The following is a 19,198-nucleotide window of genomic DNA, read 5'->3' as shown; positions in this document are numbered from 1 at the left end:
GAAGTGGGTCTTTGCCCACGAAAGCTTATGCTCCAATAGATCTGTAACTCCACCTGTGTTAATTGTGTTGTTGTAAATCCTTGACCACACTGCTGGAGGACAATGGGAGCATACTATCCTGCCAGCTTCCCTAACTCCTCACAGAAGGAGGAATACTGGATGTCATCCAGGGCTGCCCTCAGTAGTCACTTTAGGGATCTACACTAGACCCGCTAAATCAGATGCTGGAAGATTGACCTCCAGAGGGTTGATCTTCTCTGTCATGTAGACATGCCCATACAGCACACTGCATATCTAAGTGCTCCACTAACTATATTTTATCTTACAAGGATGAAAGATTGTGCTGAGTACACTTGAGACTTAATCCTGTAGTCCCCAAAAGTCTGAGTATCCCAGATCTGGAGTCTCTTCTAGCAAGGTGTTCAGCATCTCTTTGGAAAGTAACTGCATGACTGACACAATCCACCAAAACAGGAACAAATCATATTTTCATTTGACTCATTATGCAGGCTAAATTTCATGAAGGGAGGAGGGGGGAGAAGAGATCACAAACATTTTCAGAAACAAACTAACGGCCAGATAAATTCAAAAGCAAGGAAAAATATGATTCCACAAATAGTAGTGAAACAAACTTATGATGTTTCTTAACAAACTGCTGTTTTTACTATTCAACCAGCTCTAATTAAAATCAACTGTACAACTTGTTTTTTGGCAAGCCATAAAAGGTTTAACAAAATAATATGCCACACGTATACAAAGCACATTTGTAGAAACCCTATTGAGAATAGAGAGGGCATGGTTGAATAGTGGTGAGGTTTACTGATCCATTCCATGAGACTGAAGAATAAAGAAGAGGTAAAAAGCACATGTTAAGCAAGTCCCCAGTTTCTATTATCCCACAGTTATTTAACAAACCTAGCAAACAGCACTTCACATTCACATCATCTGCTGCTGTACTAAAAGTGGCTCAGAATGCAGCCCTGGGGAGGCATGTTTTGATCAATTCTGCTTCTTTCCCTTTCAAAGTGAATGAGATAATGCAGCCGTGGAACAGCACCTTTTAATCACATCAGCAGGATCCCATTGAAAAGTAGTACAATGCCTCTGTAAGTCAGCTTTTCCCTAAAACAGGTACTCCTCTCTCCTCTTCTTCCTTTGAAGAGGTGAAAACAGCTGACATCCTTATATCACAACCAAGGCTCAGAACAAGGTGCTCTCTATTATCTCCAGTAGTTAGTCACTTTTGCTGGCAGTGAAGAGCAGATTTGGGTGGCTAACAAAAAGTATATGTAACTAGCAGAGGCCAAATTAGATTAGGAAGAGCTGAGGTTTAAATTCTACTGACTGTCTCACTTGCTTTCAAAGGAAATGTTGTCCTTGCAAATGGAATTAAAAAAGGAAACACAGGAAAGTGTTAATGATTACATGATTACAAGTGCTAGAAGGATGACAGAAGAAAATATGCAGATAAGGTACTAGGTAGGGTTCTATCCCTGCTAGTGAGCAAATACAGTGGTTGCACCTCTGTTTTCTCTTTTTGTGGGACAGATTAGTAGCCATAGCTGGTATGGGTATGGACAAGGTAATGAAGACTGTAGTGTACAGGTTCTGAAACTCTGCCTAGAAAGGAAAAAGTAGGAAGGGCAGAGATCATAGAAAGAGTTCAGAGATGACCATTGGTCTAAACAAAATGATGTGTGCTACTAGCAACTGTGAGGGATGCCTAAACATCAAAGACTTCAAGAAGAATGACAGTCTTTAGTAATGTGGTTCCCCTATCTGTGCATATAAAAACCCACTTGTCGTCTTGTGATACCACTTCAGAGAGTATGTGAATCTGTTACTGTCTTACATGACCACAGAGCCTTGCTAGAAAGTTTTCTGCTTTTTCCACCTAAAAGGTCACTGATTTAAATCCTGGTTGAGCCCCTATTCACAGGATTGCCATAATCTCAGTCCACAGTGGGCTCCCAAATTGATAACATGAGTTTCTACATTTTACACTAGATAGATAGGCTCTGTAGGTAGGGGCTAAACCAGACACATCTGCCATTGAGCACACATAAAAGAGGCCACTTGACAGGTATGTTATGCGTCATTAAGAAGAAACCAATTCAGAATATATGTTCTGTTTTTCCTTCAAGTTAACTAGTCGTTAGCCATGGTCTTATCTTGGGACATCCCTGAAGTTCTCACCCATTTGTGGAGCTGCAGTGGAGCAATCTACCTCAAAGAGCAATGAGGTCTAGGGGGCCATGTCTACACTGGCGGGTTTCTTGCACAAGAACATCTTGCGCAAGAGTTCCTGCGCAAGAACTCTTGCCCAATAACACGTCCACACGGCCATATGCTTTTGCACAAGAGATGTGCTTTTGCGCCAGAGCATCCATGGCAGTGTGGATGCTCTCTTGCTCAAGAAAGCTCTGATGGCCCGCAAGAGCGGGCGGGCTGTGTGGACGCTCGGCGGGTTCTTGCACAAGAACCTGCCAGTGTAGACATATCCAGTGTGTGTGTTGTATGTTCAAAAATTCCTCACTGAGGCCTACAGAAAAAACAGGAAACTAAAGTCTCGCTGTAGGGCATAAGCACTTTCCCATAGACCTAACCTTGAAAGAACAGAGGTTTGGGTCACTTTTCCTTAGGGAAATGTGTTGGAGATTTTTTCTTTTGAAGCTCAGAGAAGCTGAGGTGTTCGCTACCCACTGTTTTTTGGCCCATTGGATGGGGCTGATTGGTCAAAACCTATAAAGAGAAGACTGTGTATGTGTGTGGGCGGGGGGAGGGAGGAGGAGGAATTAAAGAGCTGAATAGTTGATTACTAGCCTAAAACTGAGAGTGAGATTTTGGCATAGGACAGGGCTACTCAACATGCAGCCCATGTTTGCATGCAGCCCGTGGTGCCTTAAGCTGCTTCCCAGGCCACCTGCCTGCCTCATTGATGGGGCTCCAGTGGCAGCACCAAGCCAAGCACTAAACCGCATGGCTTTGAACCAGGCCACATGTGCAGGAGCTGTTGACAGATGGGCGTGGGGAGGGGGAGGTGGCAAGAGGTGGCAGCAAAACACACCTACCACATCTGCCACAGTGGTAGTGTCTCCCTGAGCCAGGCCAGGTCGATGCGTATGCAGAAGCTGCCAGGAGCAGCAAGAGGCATGTGGCCAGACAGTGACAGAGCTGGGCAGTGAGACAGCATGGTGGTGGCAGAGCCAGACAGTGAAGCCAGGGTGAAAAAGGTCTGTGCTGGGGCTTGGGTAGGGTTACCATATGTCCAGTTTTTCCCAGACATGTCCTTGTTTTTACATGTTAAATCACCATCTGGACAGCTTTTAGAAGGCAAAAAATGTCTGGGATTCCAAACTGAAAAGTTCCAGTTGCTTTAGCCCAGTATCCTGTCTTCTGACAGTGGCTTGTGCCAGATGCTTTAGAAGGACAATTATTGAATAATCCATCCCCTGGCACTCAAAGGTTTAGGGATCCTAAAGCATGGGGTTATATATCTCACCATCTTGTTTATTTGCCACTGAACTTCCCTAGTTCTATTTTGAGCCCAGTTATACTTTTGGCCTTCACACCACCTGACAAGTTCAATAGGTTGAATGTGCACAGTGTGAAGAAGTAATTCCTTATTTTTTAAAAAAGCCTGCTACCTATTCATTTCATTGGGTGATCCCGGTTCTTGTGTTACATGTAGAGCCCTACCAAATTCATGGTTCCTTTTGTTCAGGTTCACTGTCACAGGTTTTTAGTTAATTTCAGTGTCAGATGTTTCATATCTGAATTTTCAATGTTGTAACCATGGGGATATCAATCTGAAAGGGGGCCATAAAGGATCTCAGGATTGCCACCCTTATTTCCTCACTGCTGCAGCTGGGGAAAATGCCTTCAGATATGGGTGACTAGTGAGCAGCAGCTGCTGGCCAGGCACCCAGCTCTAAAAACAGAGCTGCCACCAGCAGCAGTGAAAAAATGATGATCACCAAGTATGGGCAATTATCACTTTTTGGAGGGCAGGACTGGTCTTATGGATCCCATTGTCAGAGAGGCATTGTGGTTGCTCCTACAGCAAACTCACTTTTAATCTGTAGCTGGGGAAGAAGCAGGACTTTTTTCCCTGCACTAGTTGCTCTCAGGATTGGGTCAGGCTCACCTCCATAAATCTTCTCATCTGCAGGGAGATCTGTGACTGTGCTACCTTCAGAGCCTAAACTTCTGTGATACTCTCACTTCTGTGCTACCTTCATATGCATCCTATGATCAAATTTTATCCCAGGGTTTTGTCCTCCTCTGTCACTTCCAAATGATCAAGCTTATAGCAAAATGCATTGCTATTAGTCCATAAGTGCATGACTTTGCACTTTACACTGTTAAATTGCATCTGGCCTCCTATGGAAGCTATTCATTTTGTTGTTCTTTTGTGTACCTTTCCCAATTCTAATATTTCTTGTTTGAGATGGAATGACAAGAACTGCATGCAGTATCAAGTTGTGGGCACGTCATGGATTTATAATATTATAATACTTTCTAGCTTTTTGTATATCCCTCTGCTAATGATTCCTAACACTTTTAGCTTTTTTTGACTGCCACTGCACATTGAGCAAATGTTTTCAGAGAGCTATCCACAATGACTTCAAGATCTTTTTCTTGAACAATAACAGCTAATTTAGACCCTATTGTTTTGTATATATAGTTAAAATTATGTTTTCCGGTATGCATTACTTTGCATTTATCAACATTAAATTTCATCTCTCATTTTGTTGCCCAGTCATCCAGCTTTGTGAGATACTTTCATAATTCACAAGAATCTGCTTTAGACTTAATTATCTTTAGTAAATTTGTTGTTGTTTTCAAGCTTTGCCACCTTACTGTTTCTCCCTTTTTTCATTTATGAATAGGCTGAACAACACTGGTTCCAAGACCCCATTATTTACTTGTATCCATTGTAAATCCTGACCATATATTCCTACCTTTAATTTTTTAATTGGGTACTAATCAATGAAAGGACCTCCCTTCATACCTCATGACTGCTTATTTTGTTTGAGAGCTTTAGGTGAAGGATCTTGTCCGCGACTTTCTGAAAGTCCATAGACACTTATATCCACTGTCTCACTTTTGTCCACTGCTTCTTGACATCCTCAAGGAATTCTAATAGATCGTTGAGGCATGATTTCTCTTTACAAAAGCCATATTGACTCTTCCCAGCATTTGTATTCAGCTGTGTGTCTGATAACTACTTTTTTTTACTATAATTTCAACCAAATTGCCTGGTAGAGCTGGGAATAAAACTACACCCCATCCGCCCCCGTTTCTAGTCCAATATCCTACCCATCTTGTCATACTGCCTTTAAGGATCAGGGTCTTATGGCCTGATACAAAGCACATTGAAATCTCTGAATATACTCTAATTAACTTAAGGGGTTTCTGGAGCAGGATCTTTGTGAATTTCTTACACATTGAATTTTGTGGAAGAGTATATTTCATAGTATAATTAGAAAAAAGCCTTAACTGTGAGTGTGGGACTTTGCACAGTTGGTGCCAGAGATTAGAGCTGGTGCCTAACAATTGTTTCAATTTGGTTTTTTTTCTCTAGGTTCATTTAAAAAAAATCCTTGGCTTACCACCTGACTGTTCAAATTTAGTAATATCACATGTCTTTGACCTACTTCACATGTTTTGTTTCTGTTTTATTTCAATCATATTGTTTCATTTGAGCTGCTAGTTTCTTCTAGGTTTCATTCACATCATATTCATATCATTTTATCTCTGATTTAGTCCAGTAGCTCCATCTTGACTTCATTCACATAATTCCACTAAGCTAAGGCACCTTTTTCAACTTTCAGTGTGCATATAACCAGTAAACACACACACACTTTTAATAGCATAATTTATGTAGTCCCTTGGCTTTACACTTTTAATGTGGCAAAAATAGAATTTTCAAATACATATTTTAGCCACTTCAAAACTGACCCAATATTTCCAGATTATCTTTTTTGGGTGCTGAGATCCTTTCCAGCTGAGTTTGTTCAGGACAACATCACCCTCCGCCCCCTTGTCCACACACGTCCCCCCCACCAAAAAAAACCCCAACAGGTTGCCAAAGAAACAATAGAATTTAATTCCCAAGTGAAAGTCTAAAACACAGACTAATATATTTATTATCCACACTGTAACAAACCTTCTCTTCACTGCAGTACAGTTATCAAGTTTTTCAGAACCCACCGTTACTTTATATATTTATGTAGGATTCCTAGGGAAAAGAGGGAAGTCAATTTCCTAACCAAAATCCTTTATTTCCTATGTTTTATGCATGATTTATTTTCTTAAAGGGAAAACCCCCCTGAAAAACAGATAATTGCTACTGTATTCTTAAATTAATGGATTTTTTTTTAATAATGGAAAGAGAACAATACAGATGCTTCCTACACACATCTCTCAAGCACATCAGACACACTAACATATCTAGTCAAAAATACTGAGAGATTGGTCCCAGCATTCTACCACATAAGGAAAACTACCCAGTGCCCTATAATATGCCAAAACTCCAGTCAGTGATCGCAACATTAGGTGCTAGATAACTAGTAAATAAAAATAAAAATTCTATTTGTAGATAAGGTCGAAAAACTCAGCATGAATTGCTGGTGGGGTTTGTTTTGGTTTTTTCTTTCAGTGAATTTAGTGCTTAAAAAGTGACAAATTGACTGTCCAAGCAAGTAAAGCCCTCTGTTTATCCAGAGACTGGGTACAGTGTGAATAGCCGTGCATATTTCTCCAAGCCTGCCTTCAGTGTACTTCAACTCTGTCCTACAGGGTATTAAGGATCAGGGCCTGCAGCAGATTTGGTCTCCTAGCAACTCAACAAGAATAGCTAGCCTGCAGCAGGTTACCTGATTGACAGCATCATCAGGAAGGGCAGCTGTCTGGCTTTTAAGCTCAGCAGCAGCAGCAGTTTCTTAGTTGCTCAATGTGTACCTTGACTGCCCTAGTGGTACTGATCCTTGGCTCCACCCTGATTCATGCATTTAGTTCTGGTACTGACCCTGAACTCTACCCACCCTACATGTAGCTCTAACTGGTAGGCAGAAGTCTTGCTTTAACCACTAGGCAACACTTTCCATGGCCTGATGTCTAATACAGGGATCATTATTAGGATTGAGAGAGTAATTTAGCATTTGGGTCTATCCAAGCTCAAACACTTTGCGGAGATATCCAAGAAGTGTCAACTGAAGACAGCTGTAATGTTAATAATGTATCTATCATAAGTCAACAAACAGATATTAACTAACTCATTTCTCAGAGTATGTCTACATTACGGGATAAGGTCAAATTCAGATACGCAACTTCAGCTATGTTAATTGCGTAGCTGAAGTCGAAGTAACTTAACTCAACTTTTGGTGCTGTCTGCACTACTGGAAGTTGAAGTCCCTTGACTTCCCTTACTCCCTGTGGAAGCAGGACTACCAGCATCAACCAGAGTGCCCCTTTCAATTCAATTTGCATGTCTTCATTAGACCCGCTACTTTGAATCCTAGAAGATCAATCGTGGCAGCTTCAATTTTCTCAGTAGTGTAGACATACCCTCATAGACCAGCAAAGTTAGCGAAATAGTTGTAGGTCACTGTACTATGCTTAATCTGAAGCAATGATCTGTGGGGAAAAATATTCTTTATCCCACTATACATTCTCAGACCCATTAATTGCTCAGTCAGGTTGCTTGTACTAAAGATTAGACTAACTCCCCTAAACCCCATTTTTCCTTCATGCAATAAATAGGCAAAGCATCAAACCAGGGAAATAATATTTAACAGTGGGAGTAGATACCCAGATGAATCACTGAGGGTATGTCTACACTACCCCGCTAGTTCGAACTAGCGGGGTAATGTATGCATACCGCACTTGCTAATGAAGCCCGGGATTTGAATTTCCCGGGCTTCATTAGCAAGTGCGGTATGCATACATTACCCTCCTAGTTCAAACTAGGAGGGTAGTGTAGACATACCCTGAGACATGTTTCTTGCCCTATGCTTTGCTGCCCCAAATACCATTCAATATGCTCAAATTTTAGTGCATGGTGACTCGAGAGTGGAAAGGAAGCTATTTGGTGCAGTGTGTACACAAATATTGCCTGTTTTACGGCTTGGATTTTTTTTGGACCAAGTTTTGAAAGAGAGAAACTTTTGAGGTCCACAGAGCTCTTCTCCAGGTCTCTTGGCAGCTTGAAAGCTTTTCTCTCAGTAACAGAAATGTGTCCAGTAAAAGATATTACTCTCTCTCAAAGATATTATGTAACTCACATACCTACTGGGTGTGCTTTACTGTCCCACGTAGTGGCACTTAGACCACTTACCCCGAGAGATAAGAATGAATGAGCTCTAGAGTCTAAGTTGAGAGCCCATTGGCTTAATAGATGAAGATATAGCAGCTGCTACACTTAGCTCCAGCAGGCTCAGGTTTGAATCCATGTAGTGGCAATTTTGGGGGGTTGTTTTTACACTATCTCTTTCATCTCCTGGAGACCAACATGGCTATAGCCAGGAGTTCTCAATCTTTTTTTTCCTGACAACTCACTCAACCTGCTATAAAAGCTCCATAGCCCACCTCTGCCATAATAGTGCATATTCAACAGATTAAAAGCCAGGGCAGGTGTTTGGTGGTAGCAAGCAGACCACTTGCCCATAGTCCCATGCCACTGCTGGCCCTATGAAGCTAAGAAGCTTTGACTTTCACTTTGACTTTCTTCCCCAGGCCCCAGTGACTCTAATGTCACCCCTGTTCTCTGGTTTATTTTGATGGACTCCCAGAACCTGCTTGTGAGAATGGGGAAGGACTCAGATCCCTGAATGAGAAATGATGTATAACAGCACTATGAGCACACATTCGGTATGTCTTCATTGCAGGCTTCTTGCGCAAGAACTGTTTTGCGCAAGAGTTCATCCACACTAGCGGGATGCTCTTGAGCAAATACCTCTCCCCGGAACTGCTTCAGACAGGGCAAAAGGGCACCAGGACCTTCTGGGGGTGGGGGCTGGAGCACCTCTGAGACACGTGCATAAAGGGATCTCCCTGGACAACCGTTTCTCTCCTGCTGCGTGCTTTGGGACCTCTTGTAGGGACTGAAAGCTGTAGCAGTGCCTGTTGTGGTTGCTCTCTGCCTCATTGGACACCACAGCTTGTGCTCTAGTGCCTTTGGGGACTTTTGCCTTCTCCTTGCTATGCCATGGAGCCAGGAGTCGCCCTGTGCCTGCTCTAGCCCCACACAGACATTTTGGAATGCCTGCAGCTGCTGCTCCATGCTTCCTCACTACTCCTGCATGAGCTCGACGCCAAGCTCATTCTGGACTCCCTCTCACCAGATGTGGTGGCTTCACTACCCGACTGTGGAGAGGTTCGGACTGGCTGGTCCTGGAGCAATGGGATGACCAGAAGTGACTCCAGAACTTTAGGATGCTGAAGCAGACGTTCCTGGAGCTGCGTGCCTGACTCGCCCTTGCGCTCCTCAGACATGACACCCGGCTGCAGCCCGCCATCCCCTTGAACAAGAGGGTTGCCATTACCCTGTGGAAGCTGGCTGCACCGAACAGCTACCACTCGGTGGCACACCAGTTCGGGGTGGACAGGTCCACAGTGGGTGCCATCTTGATGCAGGTAAGGCCCTCGTGGGGGGGGGGGCTGAACTCCCTGCCTGGGGGAAGGGAAGACTCTAGGCTTGGGGGGGACACGACAGTGGGGGAATCCCCATCACCTATGGGCTTGTGCTGTCCCTCCCTCACATAGGTCTTCTGGTATGGGAGGGGGGTTCTGGGGTGCAGAGGTCCCGGCGTGTTTGGGGAAAGGGAATCACAGGGGGGCGGGAACCCCCCAAGGGCTCATGCACCTGCCCTGCCTCATTGTGTGTGTTCCCTGTGTTTCTGTGTGCCCTTCTGCAGGGTCATCCGCCTGTGGGACATGGACGCAACCATGGCTGGCTTCACTGCCCTGGGGTTCCCCAACTGTGGGGGAGCCATGAATGGGACCCATATCCCCATCCATGCCCCAGAGCATCAAGCGACCCATTTCATCAATTGGAAGGGGTACTTTTTGATGGTGATCCAGGCCCTAGTGGACCACTGTGGCCGCTTCACTGTGGGATGGGCTGGCAGGACACATGACACCCGCATCCTGAGAAACTCCAGCCTGTATCACAGGATGGAGGTGGGCACTTTCTTCCCCCAGTGGGAATTGATGTTTGGGGACATCCACATGTCACTCTGCATTGTGGGGGATGTGGTCTATCCCTCATGCCCTGGCTGATGTGGCTGTAATCCAGACGCATGGACCCCAGATGGAAATGTTTCAACCACCACTTGAACAAGGTCTGTATCCAGGTGGAGTGCGCCTTCGGATGGCTGAAGGCCAGATTCCGTTGTCTGCTCACCCATCTCAAAATGGGTGAGCAGAACATCTCTGACGTTGTGGCAGCATGTTGTATGCTGCACAACATAGTAGAGTGGAAGTGGGAGGACTTCCTCCTGGGGTGGATGGCAGGTGAGGGCCGGGCATTTGAACAGCCCTGCATAGCTGCCATCCGGCAGGTGCATCACGATGAGGTGCACATCTGGGAGGTCCTGAAGGATATATTTTTCTAGGCCCCACAGTAGGGTTGCTTCTGCCTCCCATCTACATCTTCCTCCCATCCCCAACCCTTTCCTCCCCTGTATTCTCTCACCTCCCAGTAAACAAAACAGTTTTTTGTTTAAAGAAGATTAAACTGTATTTTTATTTACAATAGAGAAGAAGGTTGGGCAGTGGGAGGGGGCTCTGAACTGGAATGGGGATGAGGAAGGGGCTCTGAGCTGGTAGGGGGAGGAGGAAGGGGCTCTGAACTGGGAGAGGGAGCTATTGTTGGGAGGAGCGGCTCCTACCAGTGCCTAAAGGGTGCGGATGCCTCGGTGTCCTTCAGGCCAGGTTAGGGCAGGCAGCGCTGGGAGGTGGGCAGGATGGGGTGCAGCAGGAGGGGGCATGGCAACAACAGCAGGAGGGTCATCAGGAGGGTCATCAGGAGAGGTGGCTGGAGGGGCAGCTGGAGCAGCAGCTGGAGGGGTGGCAGGAGAGAGCATGGGCATGACAGGGAGGGCAGGAGGATGTGGCAAGGCCATGCCATAGTGCACAGCATGGCCGATGTGTGACATCATGGTGTTGATCATGTTGCACATTCTGTTGCACCTGTGGAGGAACTGCCCCTGACTGCTACCATCACTCCAGGTCGGCCTGCAGCTTGGTGGTGACTGCTGCCTCCATCCTCTTCACTGCCTGGATGTGCCACTGAAAGAGATAGTCACACTGCCTGGCCCACCAGACTGGTGCCTGGGTGTTTGGTGCTGCTGCCGCAGGGCTGGAGAATCCTTCAGTCCTGGGTGGTCCTGCTGCAGAGAACACAGAAAATGATGAAGTGGTCAGTCAGCCCTGCCCACACTGTCTGTGAGCCTTGTGCCCTCTGCCCTGAACCCCAAGTGACACCACACAACTGTGGCTTGGGCTCCTGTGTGTATTCTCACGTAAAGGACTAGCTCAAAATCCCTGGAGTGAAGTGATCCTCCATGGACTGTAACCCTTGGTTGACATCACTGTGAATGAAGACCCCTTTGTCTGTGTCCTGGCCACTTGGCATGCAGTGTGTGTCTGCGTAGCACTATGCACACTCCCTCCCCAAGGTAGAGCACATGGCTTTTACTCTTGTCACGGTCTGTGAGCAAACACCATTGATGCTCTAGTCATGTTTGTATGCACATCCCCACATTGCATGGGAACAAGTGTGGCAGACGAGGTCTGGGTTCTTGGACTACTGTCAATTGATTTCCTCGGAGACAGAGACAGGGCTACTGGGGAGTGTACCATCCCTGAAGCAAGACTCAGGTGGCCAGAGGCCCAGGCTAGCTGCTTCCCCACTCCCCCTCCCCACATCCCTCAGACAAGTAGCCCAGGGAAGTGTGGGCCGCAGTGAGGGGCTTCCTTTGGGGGCAGCCTAGGATCCAGGAGCAGCTGAGGAGTTCTGTTGGGGGCCATGCTCACAGGGCTGGCTCTCTGCAGTTTTCTTAGGAGCAGGTGCTGTGTTGCATGGGCAGGCGTGGCTGCATGCTGTCTGTGTGCGTCACCCTTTGGGCAGTGTAGGGTCTGGCCTGTGTACTTGGGGCCCTGGCTGCTTCCAGCCAGCATTCCCCCTCCCCCCCGGTCAGGATGTGTGTGAGCAGCAGGGTTCTAGGCGTGGCCTGGAGCTGCCTGACACATCCACATGCCACACAGTTAGGTTGCACATGCTGCACAGCGTTCAGCTCAAACTACCTGAGTGATGCTCCCTCCCGCTCCCCCTGGGGACCCAGCTCCCCCGACCTTGTGAATGAGAAGCACAACACTGATTGGAGGATCCGTTGCTGGCCTCAGATGAGGCCTGGGAGAAGTCCTGGCTGCTGGGCACTGGCTCCAGGTGAAGGGTGATGGGGTGGTCCTCATCCTCATCCTTGGAGCTGGTGGTCAGGCCACTCTCCTCCTCCAGGTCAAGTGTCCTGACTGTCACGGTGTGCAGTCCCATGTCCACTGCCAGCAAGGGCCCTTGGACTGCCATCTCACCGAGGATGGTGTGCAGCCGGTCGTAGTGGGGGCAGGTGTCAGCTCCTGCCCCCTCACCCTCAGTGGCCCGGATAGCCCAGGCACACCTCCTTGACCTTGGCACCGACGTGTTCAAGGGTCCAGGCCAGATGTCCCTGTTCTGAGAGTGCCTGGTACATGTGACTGAAAATGTCCACATTGTGGCGACAGGCACGGGGGTCATGGAAGGCTTCCTCTTCTGCTCACAGGTCCAGAAGAGCCTCCACCTCAGTCCCGGATCAGCAAGAAGTGCACCACTTGTTGCCCCTCCCTCACTGCTGGGAGCCCTGGGGTGGCTCCTGGGATGAGGGTGCAGACTCACGGGGTGGCTGAAAGGCAGATATGACTGCAGAGCTGCAATGCAGAACCGTGTGGTGGAGATATTCTCCTCTGTTGTTGCTGCTGCCACGTGGCATCTGCAGGCTGTGTGTCTTTAAGCGGGGGGTCTGACAATCAGGAAGTAGCAAGGTGTGAGTGTGGGTACAGAGCATCTAAGTGACCACCTGCGCTTCTTCTTGGGAGGCCAATTCTTGTGAAAAATCTCTTGGCTGCCTGTCCACACTGCCCTCTTGTGCAAGAATGCTTGTGCAAGAAGGCTTCTTCCTCATACAGAGTGTCAGAGCTCTTGTGCAAGAAGCCCTGTTTTCTGACGCTGTACTGTAAATTTACTTGTGCAAGAACGTGGGTGCAGTGTAGATGCTCGGCAAGTTTTTGGCCAAGAATAGCTGTTCTTGCTCAAGAAGCCTGCAATGTAGACATAGCCACTAAGTTTAGTACTTGTAGTAGATGCTAATAGCCTTAGTCTCTATGGGTATGTATACACTACCCCACTAGTTCGAACTAGCGGGGGTAATGTAGTCATCTGCAATTGCAAATGAAGCCCAGGATTTGAATTTCCCAGGCTTCATTTGCATGAAGCCGGCCGGCGCCATTTTTAAATGCCGGCTAGTTCGAACCCCGTGCCGCGCGGCAACACGCGGCACGGAGTAGCTAGTTCGGATTAGGTTTCCTAATCCGAACTAGCTGTACTCCTCATTCCACTAATTTAGGAGGTATCTAAGTCCCTATCTTTGAAAAACTTTATCTTTGAAAAATCATGGAAGATGGGAGGGATTCCAGAAGACCGGAAAAGGGAAAACAGTGCCAATCTATAAAAAGGGAAATAAGGGCAACCCAGGAAATTAGAGACCAAACAGCTTAATTTTTGTGCCAGAAAAGATAATAAATAAAATAATTAAGGTATCCATCTGCAAATATGGTGATAATTAACAGTCAGCATGGATTTGGAAGGAACAAATCATGTCAAACCAATCTGATTGCTTTCTTTGATGGAAAAACAAGCCTTGTGGATAAACGGAAAGTGGCAGATGTGGTATACCTAGACTTTAGTAAAGCATTTGATACTTTTAATCAATAAACTAGGGAAATACAATGTAGATAAGGCTACTCTAAGGTAGGTACATACATGTTTGGATAACCATTCTCAGAGAGTAGTTATCAATGGTTCACAATCATGCTGGAAGTGGGAAAGCATAGGGATCAGTTTGGAGAATGGTTCTATTCAATATCTTCATCAATGTTTTAGATCAGTGTTTCCCAAATGGTGTTCCGTGGAACCCTGGCTTTCGCAAAGTGAAAATAAGGGTTCTGCATAAAAATTCCATTACAATAACATTTTATGATTTAAAAAAATAATTATTATGACGTGATTTTTGTTTTTAAATTTATGCAATTAAACTAAATGTTGATCCCATGATCTTGTTTAGCATTTGTTTATTATCATCCTTACTTATTTGTGGTCTACTTTTCAGCTCAATATATTAGACTGTTATTAGGAATTCCACAAAATTCTTTTGAGTTTAAAAGGGTTCCGTGGCCAAATAAAATTGGGAAACACTGTTTTAGATGATGGAATAGAGAGTATGCTTATAAAGTTTGTAGAAAATACCAAGCTGGGAGAGATTGCTTAGGGGGATATGATTATATTTCAAAATGATCTGGAGAAACTGGAGAAAGGATCTGAGGTAAATAAGATGAAACTCAATAAGGACAAATGAAAAATACTCCACATAGGGAGGAACAATCTGTTTCACACATACAAAAAGGAAAGTGACTGTCTGGGAAGGAATACGGCAGAAACAGATCTAGTAGTCATAAGGCACCACAAGCTAAATATGAGTCAACAGAGTGACACTGCTGCAAAAAAAGAAAACATCATTCTGTATTAACAGGAGTGTTGTGAGTAAGAGACAAGAAATAATTCTTCCACTGCTCTGCGCTGCTTAGGCCTCAACTGGGGTATTGTGTTCAGATGTGGGCATCACACTTTAGGAAAGATATGGAGAAACTGTAGAAGGTCCAAAACAGAGCAATAAAAATGATTAAAAGACTAGAAAAACATGACCTATGAGGAAAGACTGAAAGAAATGAGTTAGTTTAGTCTGAAAAAAAGACTGAGAGGGGACATGATAGCAGCTTTCAAATATCCAAAAGGCTGTTACAAGAAGGAGGGAGAAAAAAATATACTCCTTAACCTCTCATGATAGGACAAGAAGCAATGGCCTTAAATTGCAGCAAGGGAGATTTAGGTTGGACATTAAGGGTATGTCTGCACTACAAAGTTAATTCGAAATAACAGCAGTTATTTCAAATTAACTTTAATAGCGTCTATACAGGCAAACCGCTATTTCAAAATAAATTCGAAATACTGGAGCCCTTATTTCAAATTTGGTAAAACTCATTCTACGAGGAGTAACACCAAATTCGAAATAGCTATTTCGAATTAAGTGCTGTGTAGACACTTAATTCGAAATAGGGGGCCTCCAGCCCTTCCCAGGGAGCCCTGGTGGCCACTCTGGGCACAACCAGGAAAACTTACTCTCCTCTCCCCCAGCCCCGGAGCCATTAAAGGGGTAGACCCTAGCCACAGTGCCTGTGCCAGCTCCAAGCCTGCCAGCCCAGAGCTAGCAGTGGCCACCAGGGCCCCTGACCCAGTGGCCCCAAAACATGAGTCAGCAAGCCACTGGCAGCCAGACCTCCACCACTCCCCAGAAACAGTCTGCCAGCTCCCAGGAGCCTGACAGGGGCTGGAGAAGGCGGGTGCCTTCCTGGTCCAGGGCGGAGATCATGGACCTTATTCAGGTTGGGATGTCCCCAACATCCATGATCTCCGCACTAGATGGAGGAATGCGGCCGTCTATGGCAAGATAGCTGCCAGCCTGGCCACCAAAGTTCACATGCAAACCCAGGAGCAGGTTAGCATGAAAGTCAAGTTGGTCTGGCAAGACCCTCAACCCTGAGCCCTGAGCTTCCCCTCCCCATTCTTCCCCTTGCTTCCCCCATCCAGCTCTGTCCTCCCACGTTTCCCACCCCCCTTTCTCACCCTCTGTCTTCCCCTCTCCCACCTCCTTTTCCCAGTCTCCCCAGTGATTCTCCCCCCCCCCCCAGTTTTGTTCAATAAACCCAGTTTCTATTTTTGAACATACGTGTCTTTTATTTGACATCAGGAAGGGGGGCTGGGGAGGGGTAAGTGTATGGACGTGAGGGAGGAATGGGACATGAACCCCCGGTGGGGAGGCCTGGGGAGGCTCTGAGGGCTACTCGGGGTGGACGCTCTCCCTCAGAGCCTCCTGGATCCTGACAGCGTCCTGGTGGATCCCCCAGATGGCAGCGTGCAGCAAGTGCAGCTGGGCTGATGGCAACAACCCCACGAGACACACTGGCGTGCCCAGGGGCAGCTTTGGCTCAATGTGGCCAAGTGCTGTGGTGTCCTGAGTTCAGGCACTCAGGGCACTCCAAGACAGGACTGCTTTTTTCTGTCCCTCATCGAGGTAGACAAGCAATCAGGGAACCCTGAGAACAGTCTGTCCGGGGTGGGGGTAACACGGAGCTCAGTTAGCTTCAGGCATCAGCCCCACACACTAAGTCCTAACCTGATGCTCTGCTGGCACTGGTTCTGGCCAGCCTTAACTTAGTTTCAGGGTCCACTCGGTGTGGACGTGCTATTTCGAAATAGCAAAATGCTATTTCGAAATAGCTTTTGTGTATAGATGTGTTATTTCGAATTAACTTAATTCGAATTAAATATTTCAAATAAAGTTAATTTGAAATAGCACTGTAGTGTAGACATACCCTATGAAAAATTTCCTGCTATGGTAGTTAAGCATTGGAATACATTTCCTAGGGAGGCTGTGGAATCTCCATCATGGAGATATTTAAGAGCAAGTTAGAAAAACATCAGGAATGATCTAGGGGGTTTTTGGTCCTGCTGTGAGGGTAGGGGACTGGACTTGATCTCTCAAGGTCTCTTCCAGTTTTAGTATTTGTAAAAAGAAAAGGAAAAAAGAAGACATCTCCGTTTTTCTATTGCTCATTTGGACCTTCACAGAAGGTCACTCTCAAACACAATCTTTGGCTGTGCCTTCAAAACTCAAGACTAGTAGTTGATAAATTGCCAAATTTGCTTCAAAGCCCCCCTAAAGTGGCTTGTGTGATTGAATTTGAACATGTGGTTAACACGTCTCTGGAGCTCTAATCCCAATGAAGCATAAAGGAATGTTATGTACACAGCATTCAAACAGCAGGTGTGGATTCATCACATGTGGCCAGTTTGTAGAGACTGACATTAGCCTAAAGCTTTCAGTTCTCAGATTTACTTTTTACCATCAAAACAGTTCAGGAATGTGAAAATCCTTTTGTATAAACCCCAAGAGAACTAATTATGTGCTGAGAAGAGTGCATAATATTAGTGTGTAGCATAAAATTAAGAAAAAAATTACCATGTGTCATGCACTTAAGAGCAGAGAACTTTAGGCCAGTAATGGGTAGTGTTGTATGTGGATTTACTCTTAAACTCTAGTGCTGGCTATCAACACACTAAGGCTACGTCTAGACTGGCCCCTTCTTCGGAAGAGGCATGCTAATTTCTAACTTTGGAATAGGGAAATCCGCGGGGGATTTAAATATCCCCCGCGGGATTTAAATAAACATGGCCGCCGCTTTTTTTCCGGCTTGGGGAAAAGCCGGAAAAGAGCATCCAGACTGGCGCGATCCTCGGGAATAAAGCCCTATTTCGGAGGATCTCTTATTCCTACTTGAGTAGGAATAAGAGATCCTCCGAAATAGGGCTTTATTCCCGAGGATCGCGCCAGTCTGGATGCTCTTTTCCGGCTTTTCCCCAAGCCGGAAAAAAAGCGGCGGCCATGTTTATTTAAATCCCGCGGGGGATATTTAAATACCCCGCACATTTCCCTATTCCAAAGTTAGAAATTAGCATGGCTATTCTGAAGAAGGGGCCAGTGTAGACGTAGCCTAAGGGGCTGTGTCTAGACTGGCCAGTTTTTCCAGAAAATCAGCCACTTTTCCGGAAAAACTTGCCAGCTGTCTACACTGGCCATTTGAATTTCCGCAAAAGCACTGACTTCGTACTGTAAGAAATCAGTGCTTCTTGCGGAAATGCTATGCTGCTCCCCTTCAGGCAAAAGTTCTTTTGCGCAAAACTTTTGCGCAAAAGGGCCAGTGTAGACAGCCCAGATTTGTTTTCCACAAAAAAGCCCTGATCACGAAAATGGCGATTGGGGCTTTTTTGCGGAAAAGTGTGTCTATATTGGCATGGATGCTTTTCTGCAAAAAGTGCTTTTGCGGAAAAGCGCCCGTGCCAATCTAGACGCTCTGTTCCGAAAATGCTTTTAACGGAAAACTTTTCCGTTAGAAGCATTACTGGAAAATCATGCCAGTCTAAACGTAGGCTGAGGTATTCACTAGTGGATATTTTCCTTATCATCTTCATAGTGTACACTTTGCCACTGCAAATGCAGTTTCATCCTGATGTGGAATAGGAAAATGTTTGAAAGCTTTGCAAGAGAGGAAACCTATTCCTCCCGCCCCAGCTCCAAGAGGATGTGAGCACAGTCTGCTGAGTAAAGTACATGTAGCATGAAGTCTTTTCAGCATGAAGTCAGAGAAGAGAAGGGTGCACTGAAGGGTAATGAAGAGACTTATTGTAGAGTCAAACTCTGGTACCCTTACCCCACCTTTGACAGGACTACTTGTGAAGTGACACACCATCAAACACAATAAGAGTGGTGGAATCTGACCTTTAATGGTATCAGTACAATGCCTTACGCGTGAATTAGAAGCACCACCTTATTCTTTGGGGGATTAGAAAGCCTACTAACGTAGCAGTTTGTTCACATTTAACCCCCATAAGTCATTTTGACCTTTCATGGTGGATTAGCTTAAGTGAGCCTGAGTCACATCTTGAGCTGTACAACACTCAGCAGTTTTACAGGGCAAGGGTTTATGTGAACCTTTTCTTTGCTTTCAATGCACATAGATTGGCATCCACTCTGTTTCAGTTTGGATGATTGGGTTGAGGCCAAACTGAAAGCTTAAAGCAAATTCAGCAAAACCCCCACTGTAACCTGGCTTCATATTTACATCATGTGAAACCTTACATTTTGCATGATGTTTATTTCCATTAGCGCCCCTCCCCCCCAATTAACCTCACATCACTCACTGCTGTCATTCAAAAGGTTTATGAAATTTTCTGAACCATCTGAGTAATCTGATTTGTTGTTCAGAG

General features: G+C 45.8%; 1 long non-coding RNA gene across 1 annotated transcript in view; it reads right to left on the bottom strand.

Annotated features, from left to right (window-relative positions):
* Window positions 1-10,824: 10,824 nt before the first annotated feature.
* The window catches only part of LOC102455542 (uncharacterized), a 60,188-nt gene continuing 51,814 nt past the window's right edge, over window positions 10,825-19,198 (bottom strand). Inside the window, exon 3 of the long non-coding RNA XR_012901536.1 lies at window positions 10,825-11,396. This is a non-coding gene — a long non-coding RNA (uncharacterized LOC102455542). The remainder of the gene's footprint in view (window positions 11,397-19,198) is intronic.

This window comes from Pelodiscus sinensis, chromosome 1, assembly GCF_049634645.1.
Source record: "Pelodiscus sinensis isolate JC-2024 chromosome 1, ASM4963464v1, whole genome shotgun sequence".
Lineage (NCBI taxonomy): Eukaryota > Metazoa > Chordata > Testudines > Trionychidae > Pelodiscus > Pelodiscus sinensis.
The sequence above is the reverse complement of the archived record's forward strand: the minus strand, read 5'-3'. Positions and strand labels throughout refer to the sequence as shown.